The sequence below is a fragment of the Dipodomys spectabilis genome, unplaced genomic scaffold, assembly GCF_019054845.1.
Source record: "Dipodomys spectabilis isolate Male_0828 unplaced genomic scaffold, ASM1905484v1 ptg000215l, whole genome shotgun sequence".
Taxonomy (NCBI): domain Eukaryota; kingdom Metazoa; phylum Chordata; class Mammalia; order Rodentia; family Heteromyidae; genus Dipodomys; species Dipodomys spectabilis.
The window spans coordinates 1825690-1839328 of record NW_024870892.1 but is presented as its reverse complement, the minus strand read 5'-3'; the positions used below and the strand labels follow the sequence as shown (position 1 = coordinate 1839328).

At 40.1% G+C, this 13639-nt stretch overlaps 1 pseudogene; it reads left to right on the top strand.

The window, feature by feature from the left end:
- Positions 1-894: 894 nt before the first annotated feature.
- On the top strand, positions 895-5810 carry LOC122122684 (annotated as a pseudogene).
- Positions 5811-13639: the final 7829 nt, after the last annotated feature.

The window sequence follows — 13639 nt, the reverse complement described above, 5'->3', positions numbered from 1 at the left end:
TGGCAGGCCGCCGGTAAACTCTAGATCACCTTTTTCTTTGTAACTGAGCTCAGAAATACTCTAATTCCTCTTGGTAGTATGAGGCCTAGAAAATGCCATTTGCATGTGGGCTCTTACCATTGGAAACACTGCTACCGATCCTTACACCCTTCTGGAATTCACATGCCACTGCGCGGCAGGGATGAACGTGGCTTCTCTTATTTATTTTTTCATATGAGAACGATCAGGCCAAGTGTCTTCTGAAAGTCCCTCCTGTGGCAACTTTCCCATCCTGCTCAGCTTTCACTCTAATTCACTCTATCCTTCTCTGATACAGACCAAGGCAAGCATCACAAGGATGAGGCTAGGACTGACCGGAAGTGGCTGGGAAGGCCTGAGCCAGGGAAGGAGTGCTCACCTAGAGTGTGAGCCAGCATGAGTGTAGAGGGAGGGCCTCCCCATGGGGGAGGAGCTGTCATGCAGAGGAGGGTCACCACACCGCATGCTGATGGACAGATCTCATGCATTTATGCTCCAAGGCTGAGGGGCGCTACAAATGCACCAAAGGTAGAAAACTAAAGTGAACCCTTTAGCATTGGATTGGAAGTGTTCACCTGTTTTCCATATCGATGCAAATGGTTATGTCTGTGACTCTCTATATCTAGCTTTGTTGTTGCGTGTATGTATACCTATTCATGTCCCAGGCCTACCATCAAGAGGGTCTACAAGGAGTAGAATGCAAGCAGCAATGAGTACACTTAGCACTCCGATCTGATTTTTAAGTATTCAGCTCTAAAAACAATCGGACTCCTGAAAGAAATAGCTGCTTCAGGGGCAGAGGCCTGGAAATTTCCAAAGCAATGAAGTTCTCAGAGAACAAGATAACTAAACGAACATCCAACCAAACCAGGGACCATGCGAGCACAGAAATACATCTCTCACCACAGAAAAAGGAAATGTCATGAGTTTATTCTGATAAAGGTAATAGTTGGAAAGTAAAATATTTCCTAAGGAATGAGTGATAGTATTTTGAAGTTTCTCCCCAGAAAATACTTTCTTTTTACAGAGGATAAAATAATTACTCAACAGATCGAATGAACATATTATCAGTAATAGAAAAAAATATTCATCACTCACCGCCTGATAAGATTCAATGTGAAGGAGAAAGTATCACTCCCATAAACTAACTGGCTGACAGATTTCACAACAGTCAGCTATGAAAGTCAAAGAAAAGCTGAAAAATGTTTCCAGAATGACGCGTAGAAGCAAGACAATTGAGTGCAAGCTCTGACTCTCAATTGGGTCATTTTTCTCTAATAAACATTACTGGAACATGTAGCAAATTCAAGTACATTCTAAAGATGAGATGGTCATAATATATCAGTGCTAATTTCTTGGCCTTAATGATTATATTTGAAAATGATGGGCACTGAATGATTCAGGAAGGAGAGGAGCAAAACATGGGGGGAAAGCTGTGATTCTTTGTACTATATTTTCCAATTCTTCTGTGAATTTGATGCCACCTAAAACTTTTTTAAATACATGCAGGTGACAATAAAATATTCATTGGTGCCTCGACACTTATCTCCTTTAATAATTTCATTAATTCTCAAGTCCACAATTATCCCATCCACGCCTTGGCTTTCCATGTGAGTAACTTGGGACCACATGACAAATCATCCTGAAGCATGATAATATATAAACAGTGATCGCTTTGACTTGGTACTGGACTGGACAGAATTGTTTGATGTAATTAATTGGGTAACTCTTCTGGTACACTAGACAAGCTCACTACTGAGTTTACAGACTTGAGGTCCCACCAGGAACCTCTGCTTCTAAGAGTTAGCTGTCACCAGGGACTAGAAAGGTGACCATGCCATGGGTCTGAGACCAGACTTGCTCCCAAGGCTATTTAAGGATCCCAGGATAAAGCAATGGCACAAGTTCTGACTCCGTCTGAATCTCTGCAGAACTCACATTTACTGCTCTTCCCACAAAACAAGTCACATATCCACACACACACACACAGAGTGAATGTGGAAAGACCGCATCCAGCCTCCTGGTAGTAGAGTTGTCACCAGCAGCACAGCACCCTCCCAATCTTTATTTCTACTCTCATCTCTCCTCCTAGTTAATACTATCTACTAGATATCTCTTTGGGGTGCCTCTCAAAATGGACCTGGAAGAAACTCACCCTATTGGAGACCATGTGCCATCATCAAACTTACAGCTGACTACGTTTCTAGTCATTTCGATTCCACTTATTGTGAGGTTTGGGTGACATTACTTTTCTGTGAAGATGAGCCTTCTATTTGCAATAAACATTTGACATTTACAAGAGGGATTAATAAAATAATGTGTTATCAACCTTTAGTAGGAGTCTAATAGGTATTTGATAATGTTTTTACGCTCTCCCCCATTTTCTTATAAAAACACACTTCCCTCTTAAAATATCTTTCTTCCCATGCTCCCCCTCACCCAGGTTTGAGGGCGCAATCTGGTCATCCTCAAATTTCCCTTCTGCTTTTCCCATTCACACTTCCCCGGTCCACCTAATGCACTGTGGTTAACAGTCACGTTGAAGCACTTGGCAAAGCGCCTATCTTGTCACGGGCTCCTACATTTTTTTTTAATTTTTAAAAGGTGGAATTTATAATCAAATTCCATGAATCCCAACAAGCCATAAGCATGAGAAGGTGAACTCAGCTCTCCCTCCTCACCCCCTGTGCTAGAACCGTCTTCCCAGAAACCAAGCAAGTTAGGAGCAAAGCCTACAAGTCTTTGGTAAACTCCGTCTTCATCCACTTTGCCTACATCATTCTTCAGCAAGTCTGACTGATTCTTGTCTGCAAGAAGAGCAGGATACTTTAGGAGCTGAACTGCTTGGCTTCAAGTTTTACCTCTACTACTTACCCAGCAAGGAGACTATGGAAACGAGATAGAATTTCTCTGCCTCCTCACCTATCAAACAGGAATGGGAGAAGCAGTGCCGCCTGGCAGAGCTGTTGCAGGATTAAAGGCGATGTGCTGAAAACACCTGGCCTGCACCTGCTACCTGACAAGGGCTTTCACAAGGCTGGCTCTTGACTCTGACCCATTGGAGCCCTTCCTCTTCTCTCCATGTCTGCCAGCTCCCGATCCCTCTCACACACAAGGGCCATCACCATCAAACTCCGGTCCAGCCTGGTGTCACCTCCACCTCACCCCCATCCGTCATCTGCCAGGTGCCAAAGAAATTCCTGCAAAGGGAAAGTCCCACTGCGCCCATCCTTTCCACCATCCTTCACCTGTCTTTTCCAGTTCTCTGCCCTAAAGGCCAGTTCATTTCCTGATCAAGAACACAAATATACTGCTCTCTGGGTCAGGACCTGCATTGTGGCCACAGGGCCAAATGCACCAAGAAGGTCAGCATTGTTGGTAAAGACGGCACCTCTATGTGCCTCACTCCAGAAGATGATGAAGAAAATTGAGATCAGCCAGCACACCAAGTACAACTGTCCCTTCTGTGGCAAGACTCAGATGACGAGGCGAGCTGTGGACATCTGGCACCGTGATTCCTGAAAGAAAAGAGTGGCTGGTGGTGCCTGGACCTATAGCACCACTTTTGTCATCACAGTCAAGTCTGCCGTTAGAAGACTGAAGGAAGTAAAAGACCAGGAAAAGCTCCATCATGGGAGATGGCCTCAGCCAACAATAAATGGGTTAGTTTATATATATATATAATATATATATATTATATATATATATTATATATGTATATATATGTATATATGTATTTATATATATGTATATATGTATATATATATATGTATATATATATGAGAGAGAGAGAATACAATATACTTTGGTGAAACTCAATAAACATTAATTATTGACATTTTGATGTGACAAAAACACAACGTATCTCAAATTCTTGCTTGTTATGGACATGATGTGTTATATTTCCATCCACATTTCTCAACATGTAATCCTACATCTATGCTCATTGCTTTGTGGACCCACAGCTATCCTCTGAGAAGCTCTGTGGAGGGGACTTGGCTATCTGTGGGCTGCCTGGTTTCAGGAAAACTGTGGCCTTCCTATCCACCATCCATTGACAGCCTGATTCTTTGGAAGTTATTCTTGGGGCTCGCACCCCAACATGCGAACCCTTCCCACACCCTGTGGCCTTTTCCTCTTCTCAGTTTTGGGGTGAACAAATACCTATACATCTGTTCAAATCCTATCCAGCTATTCATGGCCCCCAAGTCCTCCTGGGTCTGCACTGATCCTGCAGCTCCTTACCAGACTCTCTCCCTGACCTGGAGGCTGCCCGGCACTTTCTCTGCTTGACTGCCAGCTCTGTTGTGGCTGGTCACTCCCTAGCTGAAAAGCTGGAGAGGGTTAAGTTCTATGGCTCCTACTAGGGCTACTGCCGTGTGTATTGATTATGGGACAAACTCCCTCCCTAGACCGTTTGGAAGCTTTAGTGAAAGCCTACTTATGCCATTCTTCTGCCTGCCCCTCTATTGACTACTGGGTCAATAAACCTGAAGAATGATGGCAAAAACATGAAAGGACACAACCCTGCATTTCAAACGCTTTGCCAAATGCCTCTCTGGGTAGTTCTGAGTCTAATGCAATAAATAGAAAAGGTCCTGGGCCCTGCAGAACAGCACCCCCCTGACCCCATACTTGCACATACACTTGGCTATCACCTGCACAGGTGGCTACAGTGACCCCAGGGTCAACACCCAAGAAAGTGACCCAAGATTTTAGCTTTAGGAAAACAATTCTCCATAGCTATTTCTCATTTTTGCACCTCTTATATAAGCAGAAGCTGGGGAGCCTTTTCTCTCTTTTTGTCTTAGGATGTTTGAACAGCTGGAAAGTAGGCAATGACTCTTGTTCAGCTGGGCAACAGTGGCTCACGCCTGTAATCCTAGCTACTCAAAAGGCTGAGATCTGAGGATCCAGTTCAAAGCCAGCCTGAGCAGGAAAGTCCATGAGGCTCTTATCTCCAATGTACCACTAGAAAACTGGAAGTGGCACTGTGGTTCAAAGTGGTAAAGCACTAGCCTTGAGCTGAAGAGCTCAGGGACAGTGCCCAGGATCAGCGTTCAAGCCCCATGACGAACCAAATTTATATATATACATACATACACACATATTTCAATATAATAAATACAACGCAAGAGTTAGGCAGGTTTGCTAATAGTACATTAACTACAAGATTGGAGTTTCTTGATGTCGGGGCCTTTCATGTACATGTACAGCCTCTGGTGGGACCCAGGGCCCAGCATGAAGTGCTCACTGCCTGCTATGCAGGAGTAAGGAAGTTCTGTCTCTTATCTGTTAATGTCATGCCTTCTGCGGGTATCTGTAAAACTGGCAGGCTAACATGCTGGCTGAGATGTAGGACAAGATCTTAGAATCTTCAAAGTTCTTAACATTTACCTGAGAGCAGTGAACTACATCCTGATGTACTTTGATCCAACACGTACAAAGTATGTGCGCGTTAGCAAAAAGAGCTTTCTGGAAAACACAGCAAAGAGCCCACAGAAGGATGTGGAGTCATCACTATTCAATGTATTTTTTTAAGTTCCAGTAGAAGAGGGTTGTAAAATCATTGTTTGTTTTGGTTTAAGTTTATTCTGGTTTCCTTGCAGCCATGAAACTGAAATGTGGTCCATTTGCCTTCAAGTTCTTCACTGAGTTAAACATTGTCAACCACAATCTTGAATTAGCTAATGCAATACTTCTAAGACTTGTGTCTAGGAAATCTGTGTCGTTTTCTTTGTAGTCTGGTGTTAATCAGTGTGCTAAGAAAAATTGTTTCACTGAATGATTAAGTCATTCCCTGTAAGCAAGATCCGATGTTTTTTGTTTTTTTTTTTTCTTAACTGAAACCCTTCTGGATACTTTAATACTTCATAAATATTTTGAATCACCAAATTGGGGAAGTGAGCCTAGAGCTTAATCTGATCAGATACTGTTTGCTTGGGGAATACTGATGAACATTTCCCAGAATCATTGTTCTGTTTCTCCTGATATGAGTAATGTTTGGCTAATCCATTTAAAAATCACTAGAACATTATGAACAACAAATAAAATTATAATTGAATAAAATTAATTGTTAACTGGATTTGCTTTGAAAATATGTCTGTGGGGTTAAGATTCTGTGGCCCTAGACCTCCACAGGCCACAGAAAATAAAATAGCATAGAGTCAAGTGCACATTGCTCTCAGCTCCAATGGCCTAAAACTAAATAATCATCCCATGAACTGCATGGGAACATTTAAGTTGTACCCCTAATCTTTATGAGTAAACAATTGTAAGATCAATTTTATATATTATATATAGATCCATGTGTATATATATATATATATATATATATATGTGTGTGTGTATATACAAACAATAAGATCTTTTGACGCTTACTCCATATATTTCAGATATTGTTTGCTTTTTCAAAGAACCCACTTACAGTTTTATTGCTGAGGCCACTGAAATTAGAATATAGTATGCATATTACTAAAATGTAGAACATATGTGATATGTGATTTGCATGCATCTATCAGGCACACATGCATCGTACACACATGCGTACCTTTTGGAGACATCTATGCAAGTTCTTTTAACTCTAAGACAAAAGGAAATATTTTTTTTAAAAGTTAAATAAGATAAAGCTGATAGCCCTTTGGCTACTGGCTATTTTATACATGAAATAACCTAACAATTACTATTAGCAAACATTAACATAAAAATATAAGCAGTTTCTTCAAAAAGTGCTGTTGGAATGATTAGGCATCCATAAATAGAATTTTTTAAGAAAATCTCTTTGAAATGGATAAAACACCTAAATGTAAAATTATAAAACTACTAGAAGAAAATGCAGAAGGGAAGTTCTATGATATTGACCTGGACAGGGCCTCTTGAATGGAACTCCAATAGTACACATAACCAAGGCAGAAATAATGGGCTTGCATCAAACTACAGAGCATCTGCAAAGCAGAGGAAACAAGAGAATGGGAAGATGACACACAGAAAACATTTGCCAACCACACATCTGATTAACAACTATGATACAAAACATATAAGGAACGCAAGCAATTCACTTCAAGAAAATAAAACCTAATGCAAAATGAGCGAAGAATCTGAACAGAAATTCCTCAAAAGAAGACATGCCACTCTGGTCATGGGAGATGGCACTCTCAGCAAATCCGATCCCTACTACATGCTTTCATTTCTTAAACAGTACATTTATAACATAACAGAGCATGCAAAAGAAAGAAAAGAAAACGTGTCAATGGTCAACAGATGTACGGAAGCTGTTCAGTATCACTAACACTACAGAAAGGCAAATAGGAACCACAATATCTCATGGCTGTTACAATCTACAACACTAAGAAAAAACTACAACAGGTGCATATAAGGATGCATAGAAAAAGGAACCCTGTAAACCACTATTGGTGAGAATGTAAATTATGACAGTATGGAGAAAAAAGTATGGAAATTCTTCAACATACATACAATGGAGCTACTACATAACCCTGTAATTTTATCTTAATTTTATCTATGGGGTGAACACCCAAAGGAAATGAAAACAGGCTGTGGGAAAGACACCGATACTCATACATTCATTGTAGCATTAGTCTTAATACCCCAGAAAGATAAACAACCGAAGTAGCCATCATTGATGATAGGTAAAGAAAGATGGTACATACACACCATGGAAAATTAATTGCTATTAAAAATGCAGTCCTGGGGTGGGGAAGGTGGCTCAGTGGTAGAGCGCTTGCCTTGCATGCATGAAGCTCTGGGTTCGATTCCTCAGCACCACATAAGCAAAAAGAAAAAAGCTGGAAGTGGCACTGTGGTTCAAGTGGTAGAGCGCTAGCCTTGAGCTGAAGAGCTGAGGGACAGCGCCCAGCCCCAGAGTTCAGGCCCCACGACCAGACCCAAAAAAAATAAAAAATAAAAATAAATAAAAATAAAAATGCAGTCCTGTCCTTGTTTGCACCACAGAAGGAACTGGACACAGAGAGTGAAATAAGCTGGGAACCAAGAGACAAATGCTTCATAATCTCATCCAGATGGGGAATTTGAAAATGTTGATGTCCTGGAGGTTGAGAACAGGGTGCTGGCTACCACAGACAGGGAGGAGGGCCTAGGGACAGGTTGGCCAATGGGAACTAACCTACAGAGAGGAAGAGGTTCTTGAGTAGCACTGAATAGTAGGGTGATTATAGAAAGCAGCAATATCAAAAGGTGACAAGAAAGAGTTTTCAAAGTGTTAGCATGAGTATTTGAGATGATAGATATTTAAACGCTAATCACATATGCATGTATTTTGTGATACCATGACATTGAAATGTACAATATTTTCTTGGTGACATCTGGTCCTGAACTCAGAGCCTTGAACTTTCAAGACAAGCACTCTACCATTGGAGCCATACTCTCAACCATTTTCATTTCAGTTTATTGTTTTAAAGTAGATTGGCATGCTTTTTTCTCCAGTAATCCTTCTACCTTAGCCTGCCACAAACACAAAGGTAGGATTAAAAGCATGATTCAGCCTACTGTTTTCCTAAACATGTGCAATTCTTATGCATGTAGGGGTCAGGGGTACTGGAATTTAAACTCAGGGCCTCTTATTTGCTAGGCAAAGGATCTACCGCTTGAGCCATGTGGCCAGCTCTTTGCTTTGGTTATTATCTTGCGTGTTACCCCACTGGTCTGACAACCATCTTCCTGGCTACACTCCCCACTGAAGCAGCAATGACAGGAATATGCTAAGCACTCGGCTTTTCTGTTGAGTTGGTGTCTTGCAAACTTTTTGCCTTAATTGGCCTCAAACCATATTCCTCCTAATCTCATCCTCATGAGTCGGTAGGCTAGATCTTATGTTAGTATGCACAGATGGAAAAGAAAAACCACCCAGCAATCAATCAGCTAAAAATCTAGAGTTGTAGCTCAAGTGGTAGCCCACCAGCCTTGAGTGAAAATGGCCCTAAAGTCAAGTCCCAGTTCAAGCACCAGAAAGAAGAAAGAAAGAAGGAAGAGGAAGGCTGCAAGGCAGGCAGGCAGGCAGGCAGGAAAGAAGGAAGGAAGGAAGGAAGGAAGGAAGGAAGGAAGGAAGGAAGGAAGGAAGGAAGGAAGGAAGGAAGGAAGGAAGGAAGGAAGGAAGGAAGGAAGGAAGGAAGGAAGGAAGGAAGGAAGGAAGGGAGGGAGAGAAGGAGGGAGGAAGGGAGGGAAAGAAGGAGGGAGGAAGGGAGGGAAGGATAGGAGGAAGGGAGGGAGGGAAGGATGGGAGGGATGGAAGGATGGGAGGAATGGAGGGAGGAAGGAAGGGAGAGAAAAGGGGAAGGAAGGAAGAAAATTTTTTTAAATACAAGAAGGTATAAATATCATTTCCTTACAGCTTAAAACAATTGACATTTCCCACATCATAAAGCTCTAATGGCCAAAAATATATGGAAGATGTTCTTATCTGCTTCCACTTGTTGAATAGCAGTGTCAATGAGCTGGCTCCCAGCTGCTCTGAGGGAAAGGATTAAACCCCACTACTAGATTTTAGATTCAACTTTAAATTGCTCATCCCAGTAATGTTATTATAGAGAAGATGTTTGATTGATATTTACTGAATCTACAAATAATTTTTTGATTTTGTAACTGATTTGATAACTGTGACATAATCTAAGTACATTTATTGATTTCCATGAAATTTTCTTCAACCAATCCAATTATTTCACTTGAATAAAAAAGTTCACAGAAAATGCAAAGAAATGTTTCAGTTGTTTGTCTTAACCAATTATTGAATTAGTAAAATTCCAGGAATTACACAGCTAAGAATGAAAAAATACGATAAAGAAAACATGATACTATTTGCATATATTTTACATTTTATCTGAAAAGCAAATAAATTTATTGATTATGTTCTTTAGTAAAATCATGGAAGGGGTTTTACAAGATGTTTCACTTGCCTAACTTTGAGCTTCTTATATAAAATGATGCTTATTTCATATAATCCTCTGGATTTTTGACAAAATAATGCTTTGTTACTTGAAAGGTTATGCTACTGAGACATTTATGTTCAGTGAAAAGTTTTAAATACAGAGACAAATTTCCTGCTTCTACAGAATGTACCCCACACAGGCAAATTGATGGAAATACTTCACAATTTCTCTCTTTTCCTAACAAATCTTTTTTAATCTAATGTGAATTGAATTGGGGGGGGGGAATCATTGTAAATTAGTAAGTGTACTTAAATCATATGACATAATTATCAAGTCAGTCACAAAATCAAAAATTTATTCCTTGCTTTTTTTTTTCTTTTGGTCTTGGCATTTCCAGAGTGCTCACCAGCTACAAAGTTCCCTTGTTCCCTTCCTCAGTTTGGCTGTGTGACAACTTGTTCTGTATTTTGCCTAAGTTATTCATGCATCCTGGTTTTCAATGATGAAAGGAAGAAGTAATCATTGATAAACTATATTACTGATTTAGGGAGGCTGTCATATGTAAAACTAACTGTTTTACAAAGAGGAATTCACTTATTCATATATGGACAGATTTAACTCTCTCCCTCCCTCCTTCTTTTCCTCACCTCCTCCCTTTTTCCCCTCTCTCCCTTCCTCTGTTCCTTTTGTGGTGAATCCACAAATGGTATTGGGAAAAGCATATACCTGCATATACCAGATGACACTAAATCATTCTCTTTTACCCCATATGAAAATACAGTAGATTCTAGGGGGATTCAAATAGTGTCATTCTTTAGAAAGGCAAAGTCAAAGTTGAACAGAATAAATGCCTAGAAACAGGTACTTTAAAAGGGGTGGTGTGGGGTCAAAGGGAGAGAGGGAGACAAAAAGAAGAGGAGAAAGGGGGAAAGGCAGTCAGGAATTCAACGTGTACCCTACAAAATTGAGACATGTTTGGGAAGGGTAGATTGGCGGATGGGTGAGAATGTTGAAGGTGGTCACATTGAACAAGACGCATGATACTCATAAACCACTCTGTTAAATGACAATTGCTTTGTACAACTACTTAAAGTTAGTTTTTCAAAGCAAAAAAGTAACTTAAAGTGGATCAAAGAACTGGTATTTTGAAACCACTGGAGGAAAACAGAGAAAATACTTGAAGATATAGGCCAAACTACAACCTTATGAATAGGACTTCATTTGCCAAGGAAATAAGAACACAAATTGAGAAATGGAATCATAGCAAAATAACAAGCTTCTACATATCAAAAAAATACTAAAATGAAGATATAACACATCTTAATATGTAACATATATTATATAATTAAAATATAATATTATATAATATATGATTAGTATATAATAATCTTTAAAGCTATTAATCAGATAAAGATTTAATATTCAGAATATATGAAAGCTCAGAAAAAGTAAACACCAAAAGAACAAGTGATCCAATTAATAAATTGGTGAAGCAATTGAAAAAGCAGTTGTCAAAAGAAGTACTGATACAAACACATGAAGAAATGATCAACAGACTTAGCTACAAAAGAAATGCAGATCAAACCAACAGCAAGGCCAGGTGCTGATGGCTCACCACTCTAATTCTAGCTACTCAGGAGGCTGAGATCTGAGGATCACAGTTCAATGCCAGTCCAGGCAGGAAAGTCTGTGAGACTCGTATTTCCAATTAACCACCAAAAAAACCACAAGTGAAACTGTGGCTCAAAGTGGTAAAGTATTAGCCTTGAGCAAAACTACTGAGATAGTACCCAGGGTTCAAGCCCTACCACCAACCAAAACAATAAAGCAGTAAGATTCTATTTTACCCAAGTCAGATTGGCAATCATCAAGAAAACAAACAACAAATATTGATGGGAATTTGGGGGCACAGGACCTCATACTCTGTTGGTGGGAATATAAATTAGTGCAGCCATTACATAAATGTGCCTCAAGAAACTTAAAATAGAACTATCATATGATCCTGCAATATATCACATTTGGGCATATATCTGAAGTAATATAAATCAACATGAATAGAGATCAATGCACGTGTGTGTCTATAGTAGTAATATTCGCTGGAGCCAAGCTATAGATTCAGTACTAGTGCCCAAACAGGGACGAATGGATAAAGCAAACACGGTACACACACACACACACACACACACACACACACAATGCGGTACATACACACAGTGTGGCACAAACACAGTATGGTACAGGCACACAGTGTGGTACAGGCACACAGGTGGTACACACAGTGTAGTACAGGCACACAAGGTGGTACATACACACAGTGCAGTACAGGCACACAGGTGGTACATACACACAGTGCAGTACAGGCACACAGGTGGTACATACACACAGGTGGTACATACACACAATGCGGTACATACACACAGTGTGGCACAAACACAGTATGGTACAGGCACACAGTGTGGTACAGGCACACAGGTGGTACACACAGTGTAGTACAGGCACACAAGGTGGTACATACACACAGTGTAGTACAGGCACACAGGTGGTACATACACACAGGTGGTACATACACACAGTGTAGTACATACACACAGATGGTACAAGCACACAGGTAGTACATACACATGGTGTGGTACATACACACAGATGGTACAAGCACACAGGTAGTACATACACATGGTGTGGTACATACACACAGATGGTACAAGCACACAGGTAGTACATACACATGGTGTGGTTCAAGGCCATGAGGTGAACCATACACACAGTGTGGCACATACACACAATGTGGTACATGCGCATGATGTGGTATTTTTCAGAAATACCACAGGAAGATAAAATAATGCCATTTGTAGAAAAATGAATAGAAGTGGAGATCAGCATGTTGAGCAAGGTAAGCTATGCTCAGAAAGACAAATATTAAAAATTACTATTGCTATGATAGTAATAATAATGATTCATCATTACAAAAGGGATACTGAGCAACTTTGATACTCACTTGACACTAGGTTGGATATGAACTTTACAACTTGGGGGGGAGGGGGAAGAGGGGTAAGTGGGAGATAAAGAGGGATGGGGTAACAATGATTAAAAACAAATGTACTCCCTGCCCTACCTATGTAAGCATAACTCCCTGCTCATCACTTTTCCAATAAAACAAAATAAAATAAATATATTGTTGCAAAATTTGGGGAAAAAAAGAGGGGGGAGAAACTACTTGGAAGGAACCAGTGGGAGAGAGACAGGGAAAGCAAAAGGGTGAATATGACAGATGAATGAATACATTGCATATGTATGTAAATAGCATAATGAAACCGCACCAAGCTGTTAGAAAGGGGAGAGTGGGAAGGGGGTAAAATAGTAATGCAGACGAGGTTAGTAATCTAGATGGGGTGAATGTGAACAAAGTATATTGTATGTATAGATCTAAAGATCACAAGGTAACAGTTCATTTATGCTAATAACGTTTTTCAGTAATCATATCAAGTGAATATACCTCGCACCACCAGTTCATATGTGTACTTACAGTGAATGTCAATGAAGGTCATGAGTAATAATAGCTCAGGAAAATAATATATGCCAAAGATCTTCTGGACATGGTGGCCCACTTTGATCCTCTTTTTAAATATAGTACTTTCTGATTTTTCAAGTGTACTTTGAAATCTTCTGATCTTCTCTAATGAGCTACTTGATTATACAAGGTCTTGCCTTGTGCTTTAGAAACA